Here is a 17,782-nt window from a genome sequence, read left to right on the forward strand (position 1 = left end):
TTCCATATTTCCCGTTTGGTCCCTGAATTGCAATTCATCGTTACTCGTTACTCGTTCTGTTTGTCTCTCGGCGATAGTAATAATAGAAAAAACGCAGTTCAAAAAAAGCGAAAAAGGGGTGCAACACGAGGACTTCCCAGGAGGTCACCCATCCTAGTACTGCTCTCGCCCAAGCACGTTTGACTTCGGAGTTCTGATGGGTTCCGGTGCATTAGTGCTGGTATGATCGCACCCGTCATACCTTGCACGATCATCGCATATATCCGCTGCCTTGCAACTCATTCAACCAAAATAAAAACTATCTTTAAAAGTACGTTTTGGTCCCTGAACTTTTTCCATATTTCCCGTTTGGTCCCTGAATTGCAATTCATCGATACTCGTTACTCGTTCTGTTTGTCTCTCGGCGATAGTAATAATAGAAAAAACGCAGTTCAAAAAAAGCGAAAAAGGGGTGCAACACGAGGACTTCCCAGGAGGTCACCCATCCTAGTACTGCTCTCGCCCAAGCACGTTTGACTTCGGAGTTCTGATGGGTTCTGGTGCATTAGTGCTGGTATGATCGCACCCGTCATACCTTGCACGATCATCGCATATATCCGCTGCCTTGCAACTCATTCAACCAAAATAAAAACTATCTTTAAAAGTACGTTTTGGTCCCTGAACTTTTTCCATATTTCCCGTTTGGTCCCTGAATTGCAATTCATCGTTACTCGTTACTCGTTACTCGTTCTGTTTGTCTCTCGGCGATAGTAATAATAGAAAAAACGCAGTTCAAAAAAAGCGAAAAAGGGGTGCAACACGAGGACTTCCCAGGAGGTCACCCATCCTAGTACTGCTCTCGCCCAAGCACGTTTGACTTCGGAGTTCTGATGGGATCCGGTGCATTAGTGCTGGTATGATCGCACCCGTCATACCTTGCACGATCATCGCATATATCCGCTGCCTTGCAACTCATTCAACCAAAATAAAAACTATCTTTAAAAGTACGTTTTGGTCCCTGAACTTTTTCCATATTTCCCGTTTGGTCCCTGAATTCCAATTCATCGTTACTCGTTACTCGTTCTGTTTGTCTCTCGGCGATAGTAATAATAGAAAAAACGCAGTTCAAAAAAAGCGAAAAAGGGGTGCAACACGAGGACTTCCCAGGAGGTCACCCATCCTAGTACTGCTCTCGCCCAAGCACGTTTGACTTCGGAGTTCTGATGGGTTCCGGTGCATTAGTGCTGGTATGATCGCACCCGTCATAACTTGCACGATCATCGCATATATCCCCTGCCTTGCAACTCATTCAACCAAAATAAAAACTATCTTTAAAAGTACGTTTTGGTCCCTGAACTTTTTCCATATTTCCCGTTTGGTCCCTGAATTGCAATTCATCGTTACTCGTTACTCGTTACTCGTTCTGTTTGTCTCTCGGCGATAGTAATAATAGAAAAAACGCAGTTCAAAAAAAGCGAAAAAGGGGTGCAACACGAGGACTTCCCAGGAGGTCACCCATCCTAGTACTGCTCTCGCCCAAGCACGTTTAACTTCGGAGTTTTGATGGGATCCGGTGCATTAGTGCTGGTATGATCGCACCCGTCATACCTTGCACGATCATCGCATATATCCGCTGCCTTGCAACTCATTCAACCAAAATAAAAAACTATCTTTAAAAGTACGTTTTGGTCCCTGAACTTTTTCCATATTTCCCGTTTGGTCCCTGAATTGCAATTCATCGTTACTCGTTACTCGTTACTCGTTCTGTTTGTCTCTCGGCGATAGTAATAATAGAAAAAACGCAGTTCAAAAAAAGCGAAAAAGGGGTGCAACACGAGGACTTCCCAGGAGGTCACCCATCCTAGTACTGCTCTCGCCCAAGCACGTTTGACTTCGGAGTTCTGATGGGATCCGGTGCATTAGTGCTGGTATGATCGCACCCGTCATACCTTGCACGATCATCGCATATATCCGCTGCCTTGCAACTCATTCAACCAAAATAAAAACTATCTTTAAAAGTACGTTTTGGTCCCTGAACTTTTTCCATATTTCCCGTTTGGTCCCTGAATTGCAATTCATCGTTACTCGTTACTCGTTACTCGTTCTGTTTGTCTCTCGGCGATAGTATTAATAGAAAAAACGCAGTTCAAAAAAAGCGAAAAAGGGGTGCAACACGAGGACTTCCCAGGAGGTCACCCATCCTAGTACTGCTCTCGCCCAAGCACGTTTATCTTCGGAGTTCTGATGGGATCCGGTGCATTAGTGCTGGTATGATCGCACCCGTCATACCTTGCACGATCATCGCATATATCCGCTGCCTTGCAACTCATTCAACCAAAATAAAAGCTATCTTTAAAAGTACGTTTTGGTCCCTGAACTTTTTCCATATTTCCCGTTTGGTCCCTGAATTGCAATTCATCGTTACTCGTTACTCGTTCTGTTTGTCTCTCGGCGATAGTAATAATAGAAAAAACGCAGTTCAAAAAAAGCGCAAAAGGGGTGCAACACGAGGACTTCCCAGGAGGTCACCCATCCTAGTACTGCTCTCGCCCAAGCACGTTTGACTTCGGAGTTCTGATGGGATCCGGTGCATTAGTGCTGGTATGATCGCACCCGTCATACCTTGCACGATCATCGCATATATCCGCTGCCTTGCAACTCATTCAACCAAAATAAAAACTATCTTTAAAAGTACGTTTTGGTCCCTGAACTTTTTCCATATTTCCCGTTTGGTCCCTGAATTGCAATTCATCGTTACTCGTTACTCGTTCTGTTTGTCTCTCGGGGATAGTAATAATAGAAAAAACGCAGTTCAAAAAAAGCGAAAAAGGGGTGCAACACGAGGACTTCCCAGGAGGTCACCCATCCTAGTACTGCTCTCGCCCAAGCACGTTTAACTTCGGAGTTCTGATGGGATCCGGTGCATTAGTGCTGGTATGATCGCACCCGTCATACCTTGCACGATCATCGCATATATCCCCTGCCTTGCAACTCATTCAACCAAAATAAAAACTATCTTTAAAAGTACGTTTTGGTCCCTGAATTGCAATTCATCGTTACTCGTTACTCGTTCTGTTTGTCTCTCGGGGATAGTAATAATAGAAAAAACGCAGTTCAAAAAAAGCGAAAAAGGGGTGCAACACGAGGACTTCCCAGGAGGTCACCCATCCTAGTACTGCTCTCGCCCAAGCACGTTTAACTTCGGAGTTCTGATGGGATCCGGTGAATTAGTGCTGGTATGATCGCACCCGTCATACCTTGCACGATCATCGCATATATCCGCTGCCTTGCAACTCATTCAACCAAAATAAAAACTATCTTTAAAAGTACGTTTTAGTCCCTGAACTTTTTCCATATTTCCCGTTTGGTCCCTGAATTGCAATTCATCGTTAGTCGTTACTCGTTCTGTTTGTCTCTCGGCGATAGTAATAATAGAAAAAACGCAGTTCAAAAAAAGCGAAAAAGGGGTGCAACACGAGGACTTCCCAGGAGGTCACCCATCCTAGTACTGCTCTCGCCCAAGCACGTTTAACTTCGGAGTTCGGATGGGATCCGGTGAATTAGTGCTGGTATGATCGCACCCGTCATACCTTGCACGATCATCGCATATATCCGCTGCCTTGCAACTCATTCAACCAAAATAAAAACTATCTTTAAAAGTACGTTTTGGTCCCTGAACTTTTTCCATATTTCCCGTTTGGTCCCTGAATTGCAATTCATCGTTACTCGTTACTCGTTCTGTTTGTCTCTCGGCGATAGTAATAATAGAAAAAACGCAGTTCAAAAAAAGCGAAAAAGGGGTGCAACACGAGGACTTCCCAGGAGGTCACCCATCCTAGTACTGCTCTCGCCCAAGCACGTTTGACTTCGGAGTTCTGATGGGTTCCGGTGCATTAGTGCTGGTATGATCGCACCCGTCATACCTTGCACGATCATCGCATATATCCGCTGCCTTGCAACTCATTCAACCAAAATAAAAACTATCTTTAAAAGTACGTTTTGGTCCCTGAACTTTTTCCATATTTCCCGTTTGGTCCCTGAATTGCAATTCATCGATACTCGTTACTCGTTCTGTTTGTCTCTCGGCGATAGTAATAATAGAAAAAACGCAGTTCAAAAAAAGCGAAAAAGGGGTGCAACACGAGGACTTCCCAGGAGGTCACCCATCCTAGTACTGCTCTCGCCCAAGCACGTTTGACTTCGGAGTTCTGATGGGTTCCGGTGCATTAGTGCTGGTATGATCGCACCCGTCATACCTTGCACGATCATCGCATATATCCGCTGCCTTGCAACTCATTCAACCAAAATAAAAACTATCTTTAAAAGTACGTTTTGGTCCCTGAACTTTTTCCATATTTCCCGTTTGGTCCCTGAATTGCAATTCATCGTTACTCGTTACTCGTTACTCGTTCTGTTTGTCTCTCGGCGATAGTAATAATAGAAAAAACGCAGTTCAAAAAAAGCGAAAAAGGGGTGCAACACGAGGACTTCCCAGGAGGTCACCCATCCTAGTACTGCTCTCGCCCAAGCACGTTTGACTTCGGAGTTCTGATGGGATCCGGTGCATTAGTGCTGGTATGATCGCACCCGTCATACCTTGCACGATCATCGCATATATCCGCTGCCTTGCAACTCATTCAACCAAAATAAAAACTATCTTTAAAAGTACGTTTTGGTCCCTGAACTTTTTCCATATTTCCCGTTTGGTCCCTGAATTCCAATTCATCGTTAGTCGTTACTCGTTCTGTTTGTCTCTCGGCGATAGTAATAATAGAAAAAACGCAGTTCAAAAAAAGCGAAAAAGGGGTGCAACACGAGGACTTCCCAGGAGGTCACCCATCCTAGTACTGCTCTCGCCCAAGCACGTTTGACTTCGGAGTTCTGATGGGTTCCGGTGCATTAGTGCTGGTATGATCGCACCCGTCATACCTTGCACGATCATCGCATATATCCGCTGCCTTGCAACTCATTCAACCAAAATAAAAACTATCTTTAAAAGTACGTTTTGGTCCCTGAACTTTTTCCATATTTCCCGTTTGGTCCCTGAATTGCAATTCATCGTTACTCGTTACTCGTTCTGTTTGTCTCTCGGCGATAGTAATAATAGAAAAAACGCAGTTCAAAAAAAGCGAAAAAGGGGTGCAACACGAGGACTTCCCAGGAGGTCACCCATCCTAGTACTGCTCTCGCCCAAGCACGTTTGACTTCGTAGTTCTGATGGGTTCCGGTGCATTAGTGCTGGTATGATCGCACCCGTCATACCTTGCACGATCATCGCATATATCCGCTGCCTTGCAACTCATTCAACCAAAATAAAAACTATCTTTAAAAGTACGTTTTGGTCCCTGAACTTTTTCCATATTTCCCGTTTGTTCCCTGAATTGCAATTCATCGTTACTCGTTACTCGTTCTGTTTGTCTCTCGGCGATAGTAATAATAGAAAAAACGCAGTTCAAAAAAAGCGAAAAAGGGGTGCAACACGAGGACTTCCCAGGAGGTCACCCATCCTAGTACTGCTCTCGCCCAAGCACGTTTGACTTCGGAGTTCTGATGGATTCCGGTGCATTAGTGCTGGTATGATCGCACCCGTCATACCTTGCACGATCATCGCATATATCCGCTGCCTTGCAACTCATTCAACCAAAATAAAAACTATCTTTAAAAGTACGTTTTGGTCCCTGAACTTTTTCCATATTTCCCGTTTGGTCCCTGAATTGCAATTCATCGTTACTCGTTACTCGTTCTGTTTGTCTCTCGGCGATAGTAATAATAGAAAAAACGCAGTTCAAAAAAAGCGAAAAAGGGGTGCAACACGAGGACTTCCCAGGAGGTCACCCATCCTAGTACTGCTCTCGCCCAAGCACGTTTGACTTCGGAGTTCTGATGGGATCCGGTGCATTAGTGCTGGTATGATCGCACCCGTCATACCTTGCACGATCATCGCATATATCCGCTGCCTTGCAACTCATTCAACCAAAATAAAAACTATCTTTAAAAGTACGTTTTGGTCCCTGAACTTTTTCCATATTTCCCGTTTGGTCCCTGAATTGCAATTCATCGTTACTCGTTACTCGTTCTGTTTGTCTCTCGGCGATAGTAATAATAGAAAAAACGCAGTTCAAAAAAAGCGAAAAAGGGGTGCAACACGAGGACTTCCCAGGAGGTCACCAATCCTAGTACTGCTCTCGCCCAAGCACGTTTGACTTCGGAGTTCTGATGGGTTCCGGTGCATTAGTGCTGGTATGATCGCACCCGTCATACCTTGCACGATCATCGCATATATCCGCTGCCTTGCAACTCATTCAACCAAAATAAAAACTATCTTTAAAAGTACGTTTTGGTCCCTGAACTTTTTCCATATTTCCCGTTTGGTCCCTGAATTGCAATTCATCGTTACTCGTTACTCGTTACTCGTTCTGTTTGTCTCTCGGCGATAGTAATAATAGAAAAAACGCAGTTCAAAAAAAGCGAAAAAGGGGTGCAACACGAGGACTTCCCAGGAGGTCACCCATCCTAGTACTGCTCTCGCCCAAGCACGTTTGACTTCGGAGTTCTGATGGGATCCGGTGCATTAGTGCTGGTATGATCGCACCCGTCATACCTTGCACGATCATCGCATATATCCGCTGCCTTGCAACTCATTCAACCAAAATAAAAACTATCTTTAAAAGTACGTTTTGGTCCCTGATTTTTTCCATATTTCCCGTTTGGTCCCTGAATTGCAATTCATCGTTACTCGTTACTCGTTCTGTTTGTCTCTCGGCGATAGTAATAATAGAAAAAACGCAGTTCAAAAAAAGCGAAAAAAGGGTGCAACACGAGGACTTCCCAGGAGGTCACCCATCCTAGTACTGCTCTCGCCCAAGCACGTTTGACTTCGGAGTTCTGATGGGTTCCGGTGCATTAGTGCTGGTATGATCGCACCCGTCATACCTTGCACGATCATCGCATATATCCGCTGCCTTGCAACTCATTCAACCAAAATAAAAACTATCTTTAAAAGTACGTTTTGGTCCCTGAACTTTTTCCATATTTCCCGTTTGGTCCCTGAATTGCAATTCATCGTTACTCGTTACTCGTTCTGTTTGTCTCTCGGGGATAGTAATAATAGAAAAAACGCAGTTCAAAAAAAGCGAAAAAGGGGTGCAACACGAGGACTTCCCAGGAGGTCACCCATCCTAGTACTGCTCTCGCCCAAGCACGTTTGACTTCGGAGTTCTGATGGGTTCCGGTGCATTAGTGCTGGTATGATCGCACCCGTCATACCTTGCACGATCATCGCATATATCCGCTGCCTTGCAACTCATTCAACCAAAATAAAAACTATCTTTAAAAGTACGTTTTGGTCCCTGAACTTTTTCCATATTTCCCGTTTGGTCCCTGAATTGCAATTCATCGTTACTCGTTACTCGTTACTCGTTCTGTTTGTCTCTCGGGGATAGTAATAATAGAAAAAACGCAGTTCAAAAAAAGCGAAAAAGGGGTGCAACACGAGGACTTCCCAGGAGGTCACCCATCCTAGTACTGCTCTCGCCCAAGCACGTTTGACTTCGGAGTTCTGATGGGATCCGGTGCATTAGTGCTGGTATGATCGCACCCGTCATACCTTGCACGATCATCGCATATATCCGCTGCCTTGCAACTCATTCAACCAAAATAAAAACTATCTTTAAAAGTACGTTTTGGTCCCTGAACTTTTTCCATATTTCCCGTTTGGTCCCTGAATTGCAATTCATCGTTACTCGTTACTCGTTCTGTTTGTCTCTCGGCGATAGTAATAATAGAAAAAACGCAGTTCAAAAAAAGCGAAAAAGGGGTGCAACACGAGGACTTCCCAGGAGGTCACCCATCCTAGTACTGCTCTCGCCCAAGCACGTTTGACTTCGGAGTTCTGATGGGATCCGGTGCATTAGTGCTGGTATGATCGCACCCGTCATTCCTTGCACGATCATCGCATATATCCGCTGCCTTGCAACTCATTCAACCAAAATAAAAACTATCTTTAAAAGTACGTTTTGGTCCCTGAACTTTTTCCATATTTCCCGTTTGTTCCCTGAATTGCAATTCATCGTTACTCGTTACTCGTTCTGTTTGTCTCTCGGGGATAGTAATAATAGAAAAAACGCAGTTCAAAAAAAGCGAAAAAGGGGTGCAACAAGAGGACTTCCCAGGAGGTCACCCATCCTAGTACTGCTCTCGCCCAAGCACGTTTAACTTCGGAGTTCTGATGGGATCCGGTGCATTAGTGCTGGTATGATCGCACCCGTCATACCCTGCACGATCATCGCATATATCCGCTGCCTTGCAACTCATTCAACCAAAATAAAAACTATCTTTAAAAGTACGTTTTGGTCCCTGAACTTTTTCCATATTTCCCGTTTGTTCCCTGAATTGCAATTCATCGTTACTCGTTACTCGTTCTGTTTGTCTCTCGGGGATAGTAATAATAGAAAAAACGCAGTTCAAAAAAAGCGAAAAAGGGGTGCAACACGAGGACTTCCCAGGAGGTCACCCATCCTAGTACTGCTCTCGCCCAAGCACGTTTGACTTCGGAGTTCTGATGGGATCCGGTGCATTAGTGCTGGTATGATCGCACCCGTCATACCCTGCACGATCATCGCATATATCCGCTGCCTTGCAACTCATTCAACCAAAATAAAAACTATCTTTAAAAGTACGTTTTGGTCCCTGAACTTTTTCCATATTTCCCGTTTGGTCCCTGAATTGCAATTCATCGTTACTCGTTACTCGTTCTGTTTGTCTCTCGGCGATAGTGATAATAGAAAAAACGCAGTTCAAAAAAAGCGAAAAAGGGGTGCAACACGAGGACTTCCCAGGAGGTCACCCATCCTAGTACTGCTCTCGCCCAAGCACGTTTGACTTCGGAGTTCTGATGGGATCCGGTGCATTAGTGCTGGTATGATCGCACCCGTCATACCCTGCACGATCATCGCATATATCCGCTGCCTTGCAACTCATTCAACCAAAATAAAAACTATCTTTAAAAGTACGTTTTGGTCCCTGAACTTTTTCCATATTTCCCGTTTGTTCCCTGAATTGCAATTCATCGTTACTCGTTACTCGTTCTGTTTGTCTCTCGGGGATAGTGATAATAGAAAAAACGCAGTTCAAAAAAAGCGAAAAAGGGGTGCAACACGAGGACTTCCCAGGAGGTCACCCATCCTAGTACTGCTCTCGCCCAAGCACGTTTGACTTCGGAGTTCTGATGGGATCCGGTGCATTAGTGCTGGTATGATCGCACCCGTCATACCCTGCACGATCATCGCATATATCCGCTGCCTTGCAACTCATTCAACCAAAATAAAAACTATCTTTAAAAGTACGTTTTGGTCCCTGAACTTTTTCCATATTTCCCGTTTGGTCCCTGAATTGCAATTCATCGTTACTCGTTACTCGTTCTGTTTGTCTCTCGGCGATAGTGATAATAGAAAAAACGCAGTTCAAAAAAAGCGAAAAAGGGGTGCAACACGAGGACTTCCCAGGAGGTCACCCATCCTAGTACTGCTCTCGCCCAAGCACGTTTGACTTCGGAGTTCTGATGGGATCCGGTGCATTAGTGCTGGTATGATCGCACCCGTCATACCTTGCACGATCATCGCATATATCCGCTGCCTTGCAACTCATTCAACCAAAATAAAAACTATCTTTAAAAGTACGTTTTGGTCCCTGAACTTTTTCCATATTTCCCGTTTGGTCCCTGAATTGCAATTCATCGTTACTCGTTACTCGTTCTGTTTGTCTCTCGGCGATAGTGATAATAGAAAAAACGCAGTTCAAAAAAAGCGAAAAAGGGGTGCAACACGAGGACTTCCCAGGAGGTCACCCATCCTAGTACTGCTCTCGCCCAAGCACGTTTGACTTCGGAGTTCTGATGGGATCCGGTGCATTAGTGCTGGTATGATCGCACCCGTCATACCCTGCACGATCATCGCATATATCCGCTGCCTTGCAACTCATTCAACCAAAATAAAAACTATCTTTAAAAGTACGTTTTGGTCCCTGAACTTTTTCCATATTTCCCGTTTGGTCCCTGAATTGCAATTCATCGTTACTCGTTACTCGTTCTGTTTGTCTCTCGGCGATAGTGATAATAGAAAAAACGCAGTTCAAAAAAAGCGAAAAAGGGGTGCAACACGAGGACTTCCCAGGAGGTCACCCATCCTAGTACTGCTCTCGCCCAAGCACGTTTGACTTCGGAGTTCTGATGGGATCCGGTGCATTAGTGCTGGTATGATCGCACCCGTCATACCTTGCACGATCATCGCATATATCCGCTGCCTTGCAACTCATTCAACCAAAATAAAAGCTATCATTAAAAGTACGTTTTGGTCCCTGAACTTTTTCCATATTTCCCGTTTGGTCCCTGAATTGCAATTCATCGTTACTCGTTACTCGTTCTGTTTGTCTCTCGGCGATAGTGATAATAGAAAAAACGCAGTTCAAAAAAAGCGAAAAAGGGGTGCAACACGAGGACTTCCCAGGAGGTCACCCATCCTAGTACTGCTCTCGCCCAAGCACGTTTGACTTCGGAGTTCTGATGGGATCCGGTGCATTAGTGCTGGTATGATCGCACCCGTCATACCCTGCACGATCATCGCATATATCCGCTGCCTTGCAACTCATTCAACCAAAATAAAAACTATCTTTAAAAGTACGTTTTGGTCCCTGAACTTTTTCCATATTTCCCGTTTGTTCCCTGAATTGCAATTCATCGTTACTCGTTACTCGTTCTGTTTGTCTCTCGGGGATAGTAATAATAGAAAAAACGCAGTTCAAAAAAAGCGAAAAAGGGGTGCAACACGAGGACTTCCCAGGAGGTCACCCATCCTAGTACTGCTCTCGCCCAAGCACGTTTGACTTCGGAGTTCTGATGGGATCCGGTGCATTAGTGCTGGTATGATCGCACCCGTCATACCCTGCACGATCATCGCATATATCCGCTGCCTTGCAACTCATTCAACCAAAATAAAAACTATCTTTAAAAGTACGTTTTGGTCCCTGAACTTTTTCCATATTTCCCGTTTGGTCCCTGAATTGCAATTCATCGTTACTCGTTACTCGTTCTGTTTGTCTCTCGGCGATAGTGATAATAGAAAAAACGCAGTTCAAAAAAAGCGAAAAAGGGGTGCAACACGAGGACTTCCCAGGAGGTCACCCATCCTAGTACTGCTCTCGCCCAAGCACGTTTAACTTCGAAGTTCTGATGGGATCCGGTGCATTAGTGCTGGTATGATCGCACCCGTCATACCTTGCACGATCATCGCATATATCCGCTGCCTTGCAACTCATTCAACCAAAATAAAAACTATCTTTAAAAGTACGTTTTGGTCCCTGAACTTTTTCCATATTTCCCGTTTGGTCCCTGAATTGCAATTCATCGTTACTCGTTACTCGTTCTGTTTGTCTCTCGGGGATAGTAATAATAGAAAAAACGCAGTTCAAAAAAAGCGAAAAAGGGGTGCAACACGAGAACTTCCCAGGAGGTCACCCATCCTAGTACTGCTCTCGCCCAAGCACGTTTAACTTCGGAGTTCTGATTGGATCCGGTGCATTAGTGCTGGTATGATCGCACCCGTCATACCTTGCACGATCATCGCATATATCCGCTGCCTTGCAACTCATTCAACCAAAATAAAAACTATCTTTAAAAGTACGTTTTGGTCCCTGAACTTTTTCCATATTTCCCGTTTGGTCCCTGAATTGCAATTCATCGTTACTCGTTACTCGTTCTGTTTGTCTCTCGGCGATAGTGATAATAGAAAAAACGCAGTTCAAAAAAAGCGAAAAAGTGGTGCAACACGAGGACTTCCCAGGAGGTCACCCATCCTAGTACTGCTCTCGCCCAAGCACGTTTGACTTCGGAGTTCTGATGGGATCCGGTGCATTAGTTCTGGTATGATCGCACCCGTCATACCTTGCACGATCATCGCATATATCCGCTGCCTTGCAACTCATTCAACCAAAATAAAAACTATCTTTAAAAGTACGTTTTGGTCCCTGAACTTTTTCCATATTTCCCGTTTGGTCCCTGAATTGCAATTCATCGTTACTCGTTACTCGTTCTGTTTGTCTCTCGGCGATAGTGATAATAGAAAAAACGCAGTTCAAAAAAAGCGAAAAAGGGGTGCAACACGAGGACTTCCCAGGAGGTCACCCATCCTAGTACTGCTCTCGCCCAAGCACGTTTAACTTCGGAGTTCTGATGGGATCCGGTGCATTAGTGCTGGTATGATCGCACCCGTCATACCTTGCACGATCATCGCATATATCCGCTGCCTTGCAACTCATTCAACCAAAATAAAAACTATCTTTAAAAGTACGTTTTGGTCCCTGAACTTTTTCCATATTTCCCGTTTGGTCCCTGAATTGCAATTCATCGTTACTCGTTACTCGTTCTGTTTGTCTCTCGGCGATAGTAATAATAGAAAAAACGCAGTTCAAAAAAAGCGAAAAAGGGGTGCAACACGAGGACTTCCCAGGAGGTCACCCATCCTAGTACTGCTCTCGCCCAAGCACGTTTGACTTCGGAGTTCTGATGGGATCCGGTGCATTAGTGCTGGTATGATCGCACCCGTCATACCTTGCACGATCATCGCATATATCCGCTGCCTTGCAACTCATTCAACCAAAATAAAAACTATCTTTAAAAGTACGTTTTGGTCCCTGAACTTTTTCCATATTTCCCGTTTGTTCCCTGAATTGCAATTCATCGTTACTCGTTACTCGTTCTGTTTGTCTCTCGGCGATAGTAATAATAGAAAAAACGCAGTTCAAAAAAAGCGAAAAAGGGGTGCAACACGAGGACTTCCCAGGAGGTCACCCATCCTAGTACTGCTCTCGCCCAAGCACGTTTGACTTCGGAGTTCTGATGGGATCCGGTGCATTAGTGCTGGTATGATCGCACCCGTCATACCTTGCACGATCATCGCATATATCCGCTGCCTTGCAACTCATTCAACCAAAATAAAAGCTATCATTAAAAGTACGTTTTGGTCCCTGAACTTTTTCCATATTTCCCGTTTGGTCCCTGAATTGCAATTCATCGTTACTCGTTACTCGTTCTGTTTGTCTCTCGGCGATAGTAATAATAGAAAAAACGCAGTTCAAAAAAAGCGAAAAAGGGGTGCAACACGAGGACTTCCCAGGAGGTCACCCATCCTAGTACTGCTCTCGCCCAAGCACGTTTGACTTCGGAGTTCTGATGGGATCCGGTGCATTAGTGCTGGTATGATCGCACCCGTCATACCTTGCACGATCATCGCATATATCCGCTGCCTTGCAACTCATTCAACCAAAATAAAAGCTATCTTTAAAAGTACGTTTTGGTCCCTGAACTTTTTCCATATTTCCCGTTTGGTCCCTGAATTGCAATTCATCGTTACTCGTTACTCGTTCTGTTTGTCTCTCGGGGATAGTAATAATAGAAAAAACGCAGTTCAAAAAAAGCGAAAAAGGGGTGCAACACGAGGACTTCCCAGGAGGTCACCCATCCTAGTACTGCTCTCGCCCAAGCACGTTTGACTTCGGAGTTCTGATGGGATCCGGTGCATTAGTGCTGGTATGATCGCACCCGTCATACCCTGCACGATCATCGCATATATCCGCTGCCTTGCAACTCATTCAACCAAAATAAAAACTATCTTTAAAAGTACGTTTTGGTCCCTGAACTTTTTCCATATTTCCCGTTTGGTCCCTGAATTGCAATTCATCGTTACTCGTTACTCGTTCTGTTTGTCTCTCGGCGATAGTGATAATAGAAAAAACGCAGTTCAAAAAAAGCGAAAAAGGGGTGCAACACGAGGACTTCCCAGGAGGTCACCCATCCTAGTACTGCTCTCGCCCAAGCACGTTTAACTTCGAAGTTCTGATGGGATCCGGTGCATTAGTGCTGGTATGATCGCACCCGTCATACCTTGCACGATCATCGCATATATCCGCTGCCTTGCAACTCATTCAACCAAAATAAAAACTATCTTTAAAAGTACGTTTTGGTCCCTGAACTTTTTCCATATTTCCCGTTTGGTCCCTGAATTGCAATTCATCGTTACTCGTTACTCGTTCTGTTTGTCTCTCGGCGATAGTGATAATAGAAAAAACGCAGTTCAAAAAAAGCGAAAAAGGGGTGCAACACGAGGACTTCCCAGGAGGTCACCCATCCTAGTACTGCTCTCGCCCAAGCACGTTTAACTTCGGAGTTCTGATGGGATCCGGTGCATTAGTGCTGGTATGATCGCACCCGTCATACCTTGCACGATCATCGCATATATCCGCTGCCTTGCAACTCATTCAACCAAAATAAAAACTATCTTTAAAAGTACGTTTTGGTCCCTGAACTTTTTCCATATTTCCCGTTTGGTCCCTGAATTGCAATTCATCGTTACTCGTTACTCGTTCTGTTTGTCTCTCGGCGATAGTAATAATAGAAAAAACGCAGTTCAAAAAAAGCGAAAAAGGGGTGCAACACGAGGACTTCCCAGGAGGTCACCCATCCTAGTACTGCTCTCGCCCAAGCACGTTTGACTTCGGAGTTCTGATGGGATCCGGTGCATTAGTTCTGGTATGATCGCACCCGTCATACCTTGCACGATCATCGCATATATCCGCTGCCTTGCAACTCATTCAACCAAAATAAAAACTATCTTTAAAAGTACGTTTTGGTCCCTGAACTTTTTCCATATTTCCCGTTTGGTCCCTGAATTGCAATTCATCGTTACTCGTTACTCGTTCTGTTTGTCTCTCGGCGATAGTGATAATAGAAAAAACGCAGTTCAAAAAAAGCGAAAAAGGGGTGCAACACGAGGACTTCCCAGGAGGTCACCCATCCTAGTACTGCTCTCGCCCAAGCACGTTTAACTTCGAAGTTCTGATGGGATCCGGTGCATTAGTGCTGGTATGATCGCACCCGTCATACCTTGCACGATCATCGCATATATCCGCTGCCTTGCAACTCATTCAACCAAAATAAAAACTATCTTTAAAAGTACGTTTTGGTCCCTGAACTTTTTCCATATTTCCCGTTTGGTCCCTGAATTGCAATTCATCGTTACTCGTTACTCGTTCTGTTTGTCTCTCGGCGATAGTGATAATAGAAAAAACGCAGTTCAAAAAAAGCGAAAAAGGGGTGCAACACGAGGACTTCCCAGGAGGTCACCCATCCTAGTACTGCTCTCGCCCAAGCACGTTTGACTTCGGAGTTCTGATGGGATCCGGTGCATTAGTTCTGGTATGATCGCACCCGTCATACCTTGCACGATCATCGCATATATCCGCTGCCTTGCAACTCATTCAACCAAAATAAAAACTATCTTTAAAAGTACGTTTTGGTCCCTGAACTTTTTCCATATTTCCCGTTTGGTCCCTGAATTGCAATTCATCGTTACTCGTTACTCGTTCTGTTTGTCTCTCGGCGATAGTGATAATAGAAAAAACGCAGTTCAAAAAAAGCGAAAAAGGGGTGCAACACGAGGACTTCCCAGGAGGTCACCCATCCTAGTACTGCTCTCGCCCAAGCACGTTTAACTTCGGAGTTCTGATGGGATCCGGTGCATTAGTGCTGGTATGATCGCACCCGTCATACCTTGCACGATCATCGCATATATCCGCTGCCTTGCAACTCATTCAACCAAAATAAAAACTATCTTTAAAAGTACGTTTTGGTCCCTGAACTTTTTCCATATTTCCCGTTTGGTCCCTGAATTGCAATTCATCGTTACTCGTTACTCGTTCTGTTTGTCTCTCGGCGATAGTAATAATAGAAAAAACGCAGTTCAAAAAAAGCGAAAAAGGGGTGCAACACGAGGACTTCCCAGGAGGTCACCCATCCTAGTACTGCTCTCGCCCAAGCACGTTTGACTTCGGAGTTCTGATGGGATCCGGTGCATTAGTTCTGGTATGATCGCACCCGTCATACCTTGCACGATCATCGCATATATCCGCTGCCTTGCAACTCATTCAACCAAAATAAAAACTATCTTTAAAAGTACGTTTTGGTCCCTGAACTTTTTCCATATTTCCCGTTTGGTCCCTGAATTGCAATTCATCGTTACTCGTTACTCGTTCTGTTTGTCTCTCGGCGATAGTGATAATAGAAAAAACGCAGTTCAAAAAAAGCGAAAAAGGGGTGCAACACGAGGACTTCCCAGGAGGTCACCCATCCTAGTACTGCTCTCGCCCAAGCACGTTTAACTTCGAAGTTCTGATGGGATCCGGTGCATTAGTGCTGGTATGATCGCACCCGTCATACCTTGCACGATCATCGCATATATCCGCTGCCTTGCAACTCATTCAACCAAAATAAAAACTATCTTTAAAAGTACGTTTTGGTCCCTGAACTTTTTCCATATTTCCCGTTTGGTCCCTGAATTGCAATTCATCGTTACTCGTTACTCGTTCTGTTTGTCTCTCGGCGATAGTGATAATAGAAAAAACGCAGTTCAAAAAAAGCGAAAAAGGGGTGCAACACGAGGACTTCCCAGGAGGTCACCCATCCTAGTACTGCTCTCGCCCAAGCACGTTTAACTTCGGAGTTCTGATGGGATCCGGTGCATTAGTGCTGGTATGATCGCACCCGTCATACCTTGCACGATCATCGCATATATCCGCTGCCTTGCAACTCATTCAACCAAAATAAAAACTATCTTTAAAAGTACGTTTTGGTCCCTGAACTTTTTCCATATTTCCCGTTTGGTCCCTGAATTGCAATTCATCGTTACTCGTTACTCGTTCTGTTTGTCTCTCGGCGATAGTAATAATAGAAAAAACGCAGTTCAAAAAAAGCGAAAAAGGGGTGCAACACGAGGACTTCCCAGGAGGTCACCCATCCTAGTACTGCTCTCGCCCAAGCACGTTTTACTTCGGAGTTCTGATGGGATCCGGTGCATTAGTGCTGGTATGATCGCACCCGTCATACCTTGCACGATCATCGCATATATCCGCTGCCTTGCAACTCATTCAACCAAAATAAAAACTATCTTTAAAAGTACGTTTTGGTCCCTGAACTTTTTCCATATTTCCCGTTTGGTCCCTGAATTGCAATTCATCGTTACTCGTTACTCGTTCTGTTTGTCTCTCGGCGATAGTGATAATAGAAAAAACGCAGTTCAAAAAAAGCGAAAAAGGGGTGCAACACGAGGACTTCCCAGGAGGTCACCCATCCTAGTACTGCTCTCGCCCAAGCACGTTTGACTTCGGAGTTCTGATGGGATCCGGTGCATTAGTGCTGGTATGATCGCACCCGTCATACCCTGCACGATCATCGCATATATCCGCTGCCTTGCAACTCATTCAACCAAAATAAAAACTATCTTTAAAAGTACGTTTTGGTCCCTGAACTTTTTCCATATTTCCCGTTTGGTCCCTGAATTGCAATTCATCGTTACTCGTTACTCGTTCTGTTTGTCTCTCGGCGATAGTGATAATAGAAAAAACGCAGTTCAAAAAAAGCGAAAAAGGGGTGCAACACGAGGACTTCCCAGGAGGTCACCCATCCTAGTACTGCTCTCGCCCAAGCACGTTTGACTTCGGAGTTCTGATGGGATCCGGTGCATTAGTGCTGGTATGATCGCACCCGTCATACCTTGCACGATCATCGCATATATCCGCTGCCTTGCAACTCATTCAACCAAAATAAAAGCTATCATTAAAAGTACGTTTTGGTCCCTGAACTTTTTCCATATTTCCCGTTTGGTCCCTGAATTGCAATTCATCGTTACTCGTTACTCGTTCTGTTTGTCTCTCGGCGATAGTAATAATAGAAAAAACGCAGTTCAAAAAAAGCGAAAAA

General features: G+C 44.6%; 53 non-coding genes across 53 annotated transcripts; all 53 read right to left on the reverse strand.

Annotated features, from left to right (window-relative positions):
- Positions 1-115: 115 nt before the first annotated feature.
- On the reverse strand, positions 116-234 carry LOC126658427 (5S ribosomal RNA). The gene has a single exon (XR_007634014.1). It is a non-coding gene; the product is annotated as a 5S ribosomal RNA (ribosomal RNA).
- Positions 235-448: 214 nt separating this feature from the next.
- Positions 449-567, reverse strand: LOC126658643 (5S ribosomal RNA). Its single transcript, XR_007634223.1, has one exon. It is a non-coding gene; the product is annotated as a 5S ribosomal RNA (ribosomal RNA).
- Positions 568-788: 221 nt separating this feature from the next.
- LOC126657880 (5S ribosomal RNA) lies at positions 789-907 on the reverse strand. Its single transcript, XR_007633492.1, has one exon. It is a non-coding gene; the product is annotated as a 5S ribosomal RNA (ribosomal RNA).
- Positions 908-1,121: 214 nt separating this feature from the next.
- LOC126658429 (5S ribosomal RNA) lies at positions 1,122-1,240 on the reverse strand. Its single transcript, XR_007634016.1, has one exon. It is a non-coding gene; the product is annotated as a 5S ribosomal RNA (ribosomal RNA).
- Positions 1,241-1,461: 221 nt separating this feature from the next.
- LOC126658373 (5S ribosomal RNA) lies at positions 1,462-1,580 on the reverse strand. Its single transcript, XR_007633962.1, has one exon. It is a non-coding gene; the product is annotated as a 5S ribosomal RNA (ribosomal RNA).
- Positions 1,581-1,802: 222 nt separating this feature from the next.
- On the reverse strand, positions 1,803-1,921 carry LOC126657882 (5S ribosomal RNA). The gene has a single exon (XR_007633494.1). It is a non-coding gene; the product is annotated as a 5S ribosomal RNA (ribosomal RNA).
- Positions 1,922-2,142: 221 nt separating this feature from the next.
- LOC126658192 (5S ribosomal RNA) lies at positions 2,143-2,261 on the reverse strand. Its single transcript, XR_007633789.1, has one exon. It is a non-coding gene; the product is annotated as a 5S ribosomal RNA (ribosomal RNA).
- Positions 2,262-2,475: 214 nt separating this feature from the next.
- On the reverse strand, positions 2,476-2,594 carry LOC126657883 (5S ribosomal RNA). The gene has a single exon (XR_007633495.1). It is a non-coding gene; the product is annotated as a 5S ribosomal RNA (ribosomal RNA).
- Positions 2,595-2,808: 214 nt separating this feature from the next.
- LOC126659119 (5S ribosomal RNA) lies at positions 2,809-2,927 on the reverse strand. The gene has a single exon (XR_007634675.1). It is a non-coding gene; the product is annotated as a 5S ribosomal RNA (ribosomal RNA).
- A 183-nt stretch (positions 2,928-3,110) lies between these two features.
- Positions 3,111-3,229, reverse strand: LOC126657980 (5S ribosomal RNA). The gene has a single exon (XR_007633585.1). It is a non-coding gene; the product is annotated as a 5S ribosomal RNA (ribosomal RNA).
- Positions 3,230-3,443: 214 nt separating this feature from the next.
- Positions 3,444-3,562, reverse strand: LOC126659382 (5S ribosomal RNA). Its single transcript, XR_007634926.1, has one exon. It is a non-coding gene; the product is annotated as a 5S ribosomal RNA (ribosomal RNA).
- Positions 3,563-3,776: 214 nt separating this feature from the next.
- On the reverse strand, positions 3,777-3,895 carry LOC126658430 (5S ribosomal RNA). Its single transcript, XR_007634017.1, has one exon. It is a non-coding gene; the product is annotated as a 5S ribosomal RNA (ribosomal RNA).
- A 214-nt stretch (positions 3,896-4,109) lies between these two features.
- Positions 4,110-4,228, reverse strand: LOC126658431 (5S ribosomal RNA). Its single transcript, XR_007634018.1, has one exon. It is a non-coding gene; the product is annotated as a 5S ribosomal RNA (ribosomal RNA).
- Positions 4,229-4,449: 221 nt separating this feature from the next.
- Positions 4,450-4,568, reverse strand: LOC126657884 (5S ribosomal RNA). Its single transcript, XR_007633496.1, has one exon. It is a non-coding gene; the product is annotated as a 5S ribosomal RNA (ribosomal RNA).
- Positions 4,569-4,782: 214 nt separating this feature from the next.
- On the reverse strand, positions 4,783-4,901 carry LOC126658432 (5S ribosomal RNA). The gene has a single exon (XR_007634019.1). It is a non-coding gene; the product is annotated as a 5S ribosomal RNA (ribosomal RNA).
- Positions 4,902-5,115: 214 nt separating this feature from the next.
- Positions 5,116-5,234, reverse strand: LOC126658794 (5S ribosomal RNA). Its single transcript, XR_007634367.1, has one exon. It is a non-coding gene; the product is annotated as a 5S ribosomal RNA (ribosomal RNA).
- Positions 5,235-5,448: 214 nt separating this feature from the next.
- LOC126658632 (5S ribosomal RNA) lies at positions 5,449-5,567 on the reverse strand. Its single transcript, XR_007634212.1, has one exon. It is a non-coding gene; the product is annotated as a 5S ribosomal RNA (ribosomal RNA).
- Positions 5,568-5,781: 214 nt separating this feature from the next.
- LOC126657886 (5S ribosomal RNA) lies at positions 5,782-5,900 on the reverse strand. The gene has a single exon (XR_007633497.1). It is a non-coding gene; the product is annotated as a 5S ribosomal RNA (ribosomal RNA).
- Positions 5,901-6,114: 214 nt separating this feature from the next.
- LOC126658729 (5S ribosomal RNA) lies at positions 6,115-6,233 on the reverse strand. Its single transcript, XR_007634306.1, has one exon. It is a non-coding gene; the product is annotated as a 5S ribosomal RNA (ribosomal RNA).
- A 221-nt stretch (positions 6,234-6,454) lies between these two features.
- LOC126657887 (5S ribosomal RNA) lies at positions 6,455-6,573 on the reverse strand. Its single transcript, XR_007633498.1, has one exon. It is a non-coding gene; the product is annotated as a 5S ribosomal RNA (ribosomal RNA).
- Positions 6,574-6,786: 213 nt separating this feature from the next.
- LOC126658469 (5S ribosomal RNA) lies at positions 6,787-6,905 on the reverse strand. Its single transcript, XR_007634054.1, has one exon. It is a non-coding gene; the product is annotated as a 5S ribosomal RNA (ribosomal RNA).
- A 214-nt stretch (positions 6,906-7,119) lies between these two features.
- LOC126658433 (5S ribosomal RNA) lies at positions 7,120-7,238 on the reverse strand. Its single transcript, XR_007634020.1, has one exon. It is a non-coding gene; the product is annotated as a 5S ribosomal RNA (ribosomal RNA).
- A 221-nt stretch (positions 7,239-7,459) lies between these two features.
- On the reverse strand, positions 7,460-7,578 carry LOC126657888 (5S ribosomal RNA). Its single transcript, XR_007633499.1, has one exon. It is a non-coding gene; the product is annotated as a 5S ribosomal RNA (ribosomal RNA).
- Positions 7,579-7,792: 214 nt separating this feature from the next.
- Positions 7,793-7,911, reverse strand: LOC126657889 (5S ribosomal RNA). Its single transcript, XR_007633500.1, has one exon. It is a non-coding gene; the product is annotated as a 5S ribosomal RNA (ribosomal RNA).
- A 214-nt stretch (positions 7,912-8,125) lies between these two features.
- LOC126658465 (5S ribosomal RNA) lies at positions 8,126-8,244 on the reverse strand. Its single transcript, XR_007634051.1, has one exon. It is a non-coding gene; the product is annotated as a 5S ribosomal RNA (ribosomal RNA).
- A 214-nt stretch (positions 8,245-8,458) lies between these two features.
- LOC126657890 (5S ribosomal RNA) lies at positions 8,459-8,577 on the reverse strand. The gene has a single exon (XR_007633501.1). It is a non-coding gene; the product is annotated as a 5S ribosomal RNA (ribosomal RNA).
- A 214-nt stretch (positions 8,578-8,791) lies between these two features.
- Positions 8,792-8,910, reverse strand: LOC126657891 (5S ribosomal RNA). The gene has a single exon (XR_007633502.1). It is a non-coding gene; the product is annotated as a 5S ribosomal RNA (ribosomal RNA).
- A 214-nt stretch (positions 8,911-9,124) lies between these two features.
- LOC126657892 (5S ribosomal RNA) lies at positions 9,125-9,243 on the reverse strand. The gene has a single exon (XR_007633503.1). It is a non-coding gene; the product is annotated as a 5S ribosomal RNA (ribosomal RNA).
- A 214-nt stretch (positions 9,244-9,457) lies between these two features.
- LOC126657894 (5S ribosomal RNA) lies at positions 9,458-9,576 on the reverse strand. The gene has a single exon (XR_007633505.1). It is a non-coding gene; the product is annotated as a 5S ribosomal RNA (ribosomal RNA).
- Positions 9,577-9,790: 214 nt separating this feature from the next.
- LOC126657895 (5S ribosomal RNA) lies at positions 9,791-9,909 on the reverse strand. The gene has a single exon (XR_007633506.1). It is a non-coding gene; the product is annotated as a 5S ribosomal RNA (ribosomal RNA).
- A 214-nt stretch (positions 9,910-10,123) lies between these two features.
- On the reverse strand, positions 10,124-10,242 carry LOC126657896 (5S ribosomal RNA). The gene has a single exon (XR_007633507.1). It is a non-coding gene; the product is annotated as a 5S ribosomal RNA (ribosomal RNA).
- A 214-nt stretch (positions 10,243-10,456) lies between these two features.
- On the reverse strand, positions 10,457-10,575 carry LOC126657897 (5S ribosomal RNA). Its single transcript, XR_007633508.1, has one exon. It is a non-coding gene; the product is annotated as a 5S ribosomal RNA (ribosomal RNA).
- A 214-nt stretch (positions 10,576-10,789) lies between these two features.
- Positions 10,790-10,908, reverse strand: LOC126657898 (5S ribosomal RNA). The gene has a single exon (XR_007633509.1). It is a non-coding gene; the product is annotated as a 5S ribosomal RNA (ribosomal RNA).
- A 214-nt stretch (positions 10,909-11,122) lies between these two features.
- On the reverse strand, positions 11,123-11,241 carry LOC126658261 (5S ribosomal RNA). Its single transcript, XR_007633853.1, has one exon. It is a non-coding gene; the product is annotated as a 5S ribosomal RNA (ribosomal RNA).
- Positions 11,242-11,455: 214 nt separating this feature from the next.
- On the reverse strand, positions 11,456-11,574 carry LOC126658321 (5S ribosomal RNA). The gene has a single exon (XR_007633910.1). It is a non-coding gene; the product is annotated as a 5S ribosomal RNA (ribosomal RNA).
- A 214-nt stretch (positions 11,575-11,788) lies between these two features.
- Positions 11,789-11,907, reverse strand: LOC126658683 (5S ribosomal RNA). The gene has a single exon (XR_007634263.1). It is a non-coding gene; the product is annotated as a 5S ribosomal RNA (ribosomal RNA).
- Positions 11,908-12,121: 214 nt separating this feature from the next.
- Positions 12,122-12,240, reverse strand: LOC126659120 (5S ribosomal RNA). Its single transcript, XR_007634676.1, has one exon. It is a non-coding gene; the product is annotated as a 5S ribosomal RNA (ribosomal RNA).
- Positions 12,241-12,454: 214 nt separating this feature from the next.
- LOC126657899 (5S ribosomal RNA) lies at positions 12,455-12,573 on the reverse strand. The gene has a single exon (XR_007633510.1). It is a non-coding gene; the product is annotated as a 5S ribosomal RNA (ribosomal RNA).
- A 214-nt stretch (positions 12,574-12,787) lies between these two features.
- LOC126657900 (5S ribosomal RNA) lies at positions 12,788-12,906 on the reverse strand. The gene has a single exon (XR_007633511.1). It is a non-coding gene; the product is annotated as a 5S ribosomal RNA (ribosomal RNA).
- A 214-nt stretch (positions 12,907-13,120) lies between these two features.
- LOC126657902 (5S ribosomal RNA) lies at positions 13,121-13,239 on the reverse strand. Its single transcript, XR_007633512.1, has one exon. It is a non-coding gene; the product is annotated as a 5S ribosomal RNA (ribosomal RNA).
- A 214-nt stretch (positions 13,240-13,453) lies between these two features.
- LOC126657903 (5S ribosomal RNA) lies at positions 13,454-13,572 on the reverse strand. The gene has a single exon (XR_007633513.1). It is a non-coding gene; the product is annotated as a 5S ribosomal RNA (ribosomal RNA).
- Positions 13,573-13,786: 214 nt separating this feature from the next.
- LOC126658262 (5S ribosomal RNA) lies at positions 13,787-13,905 on the reverse strand. The gene has a single exon (XR_007633854.1). It is a non-coding gene; the product is annotated as a 5S ribosomal RNA (ribosomal RNA).
- Positions 13,906-14,119: 214 nt separating this feature from the next.
- Positions 14,120-14,238, reverse strand: LOC126659122 (5S ribosomal RNA). The gene has a single exon (XR_007634678.1). It is a non-coding gene; the product is annotated as a 5S ribosomal RNA (ribosomal RNA).
- Positions 14,239-14,452: 214 nt separating this feature from the next.
- On the reverse strand, positions 14,453-14,571 carry LOC126658487 (5S ribosomal RNA). Its single transcript, XR_007634072.1, has one exon. It is a non-coding gene; the product is annotated as a 5S ribosomal RNA (ribosomal RNA).
- A 214-nt stretch (positions 14,572-14,785) lies between these two features.
- LOC126658263 (5S ribosomal RNA) lies at positions 14,786-14,904 on the reverse strand. Its single transcript, XR_007633855.1, has one exon. It is a non-coding gene; the product is annotated as a 5S ribosomal RNA (ribosomal RNA).
- Positions 14,905-15,118: 214 nt separating this feature from the next.
- Positions 15,119-15,237, reverse strand: LOC126658488 (5S ribosomal RNA). The gene has a single exon (XR_007634073.1). It is a non-coding gene; the product is annotated as a 5S ribosomal RNA (ribosomal RNA).
- Positions 15,238-15,451: 214 nt separating this feature from the next.
- On the reverse strand, positions 15,452-15,570 carry LOC126659123 (5S ribosomal RNA). Its single transcript, XR_007634679.1, has one exon. It is a non-coding gene; the product is annotated as a 5S ribosomal RNA (ribosomal RNA).
- Positions 15,571-15,784: 214 nt separating this feature from the next.
- On the reverse strand, positions 15,785-15,903 carry LOC126658489 (5S ribosomal RNA). Its single transcript, XR_007634074.1, has one exon. It is a non-coding gene; the product is annotated as a 5S ribosomal RNA (ribosomal RNA).
- Positions 15,904-16,117: 214 nt separating this feature from the next.
- LOC126658264 (5S ribosomal RNA) lies at positions 16,118-16,236 on the reverse strand. Its single transcript, XR_007633856.1, has one exon. It is a non-coding gene; the product is annotated as a 5S ribosomal RNA (ribosomal RNA).
- Positions 16,237-16,450: 214 nt separating this feature from the next.
- LOC126659124 (5S ribosomal RNA) lies at positions 16,451-16,569 on the reverse strand. Its single transcript, XR_007634680.1, has one exon. It is a non-coding gene; the product is annotated as a 5S ribosomal RNA (ribosomal RNA).
- Positions 16,570-16,783: 214 nt separating this feature from the next.
- On the reverse strand, positions 16,784-16,902 carry LOC126657970 (5S ribosomal RNA). Its single transcript, XR_007633576.1, has one exon. It is a non-coding gene; the product is annotated as a 5S ribosomal RNA (ribosomal RNA).
- A 214-nt stretch (positions 16,903-17,116) lies between these two features.
- LOC126657904 (5S ribosomal RNA) lies at positions 17,117-17,235 on the reverse strand. Its single transcript, XR_007633514.1, has one exon. It is a non-coding gene; the product is annotated as a 5S ribosomal RNA (ribosomal RNA).
- Positions 17,236-17,449: 214 nt separating this feature from the next.
- Positions 17,450-17,568, reverse strand: LOC126657906 (5S ribosomal RNA). Its single transcript, XR_007633516.1, has one exon. It is a non-coding gene; the product is annotated as a 5S ribosomal RNA (ribosomal RNA).
- Positions 17,569-17,782: the final 214 nt, after the last annotated feature.

Source organism: Mercurialis annua, linkage group LG7 (genome assembly GCF_937616625.2).
Source record: "Mercurialis annua linkage group LG7, ddMerAnnu1.2, whole genome shotgun sequence".
In the NCBI taxonomy this organism is placed as follows: Eukaryota; Viridiplantae; Streptophyta; class Magnoliopsida; order Malpighiales; family Euphorbiaceae; genus Mercurialis; species Mercurialis annua.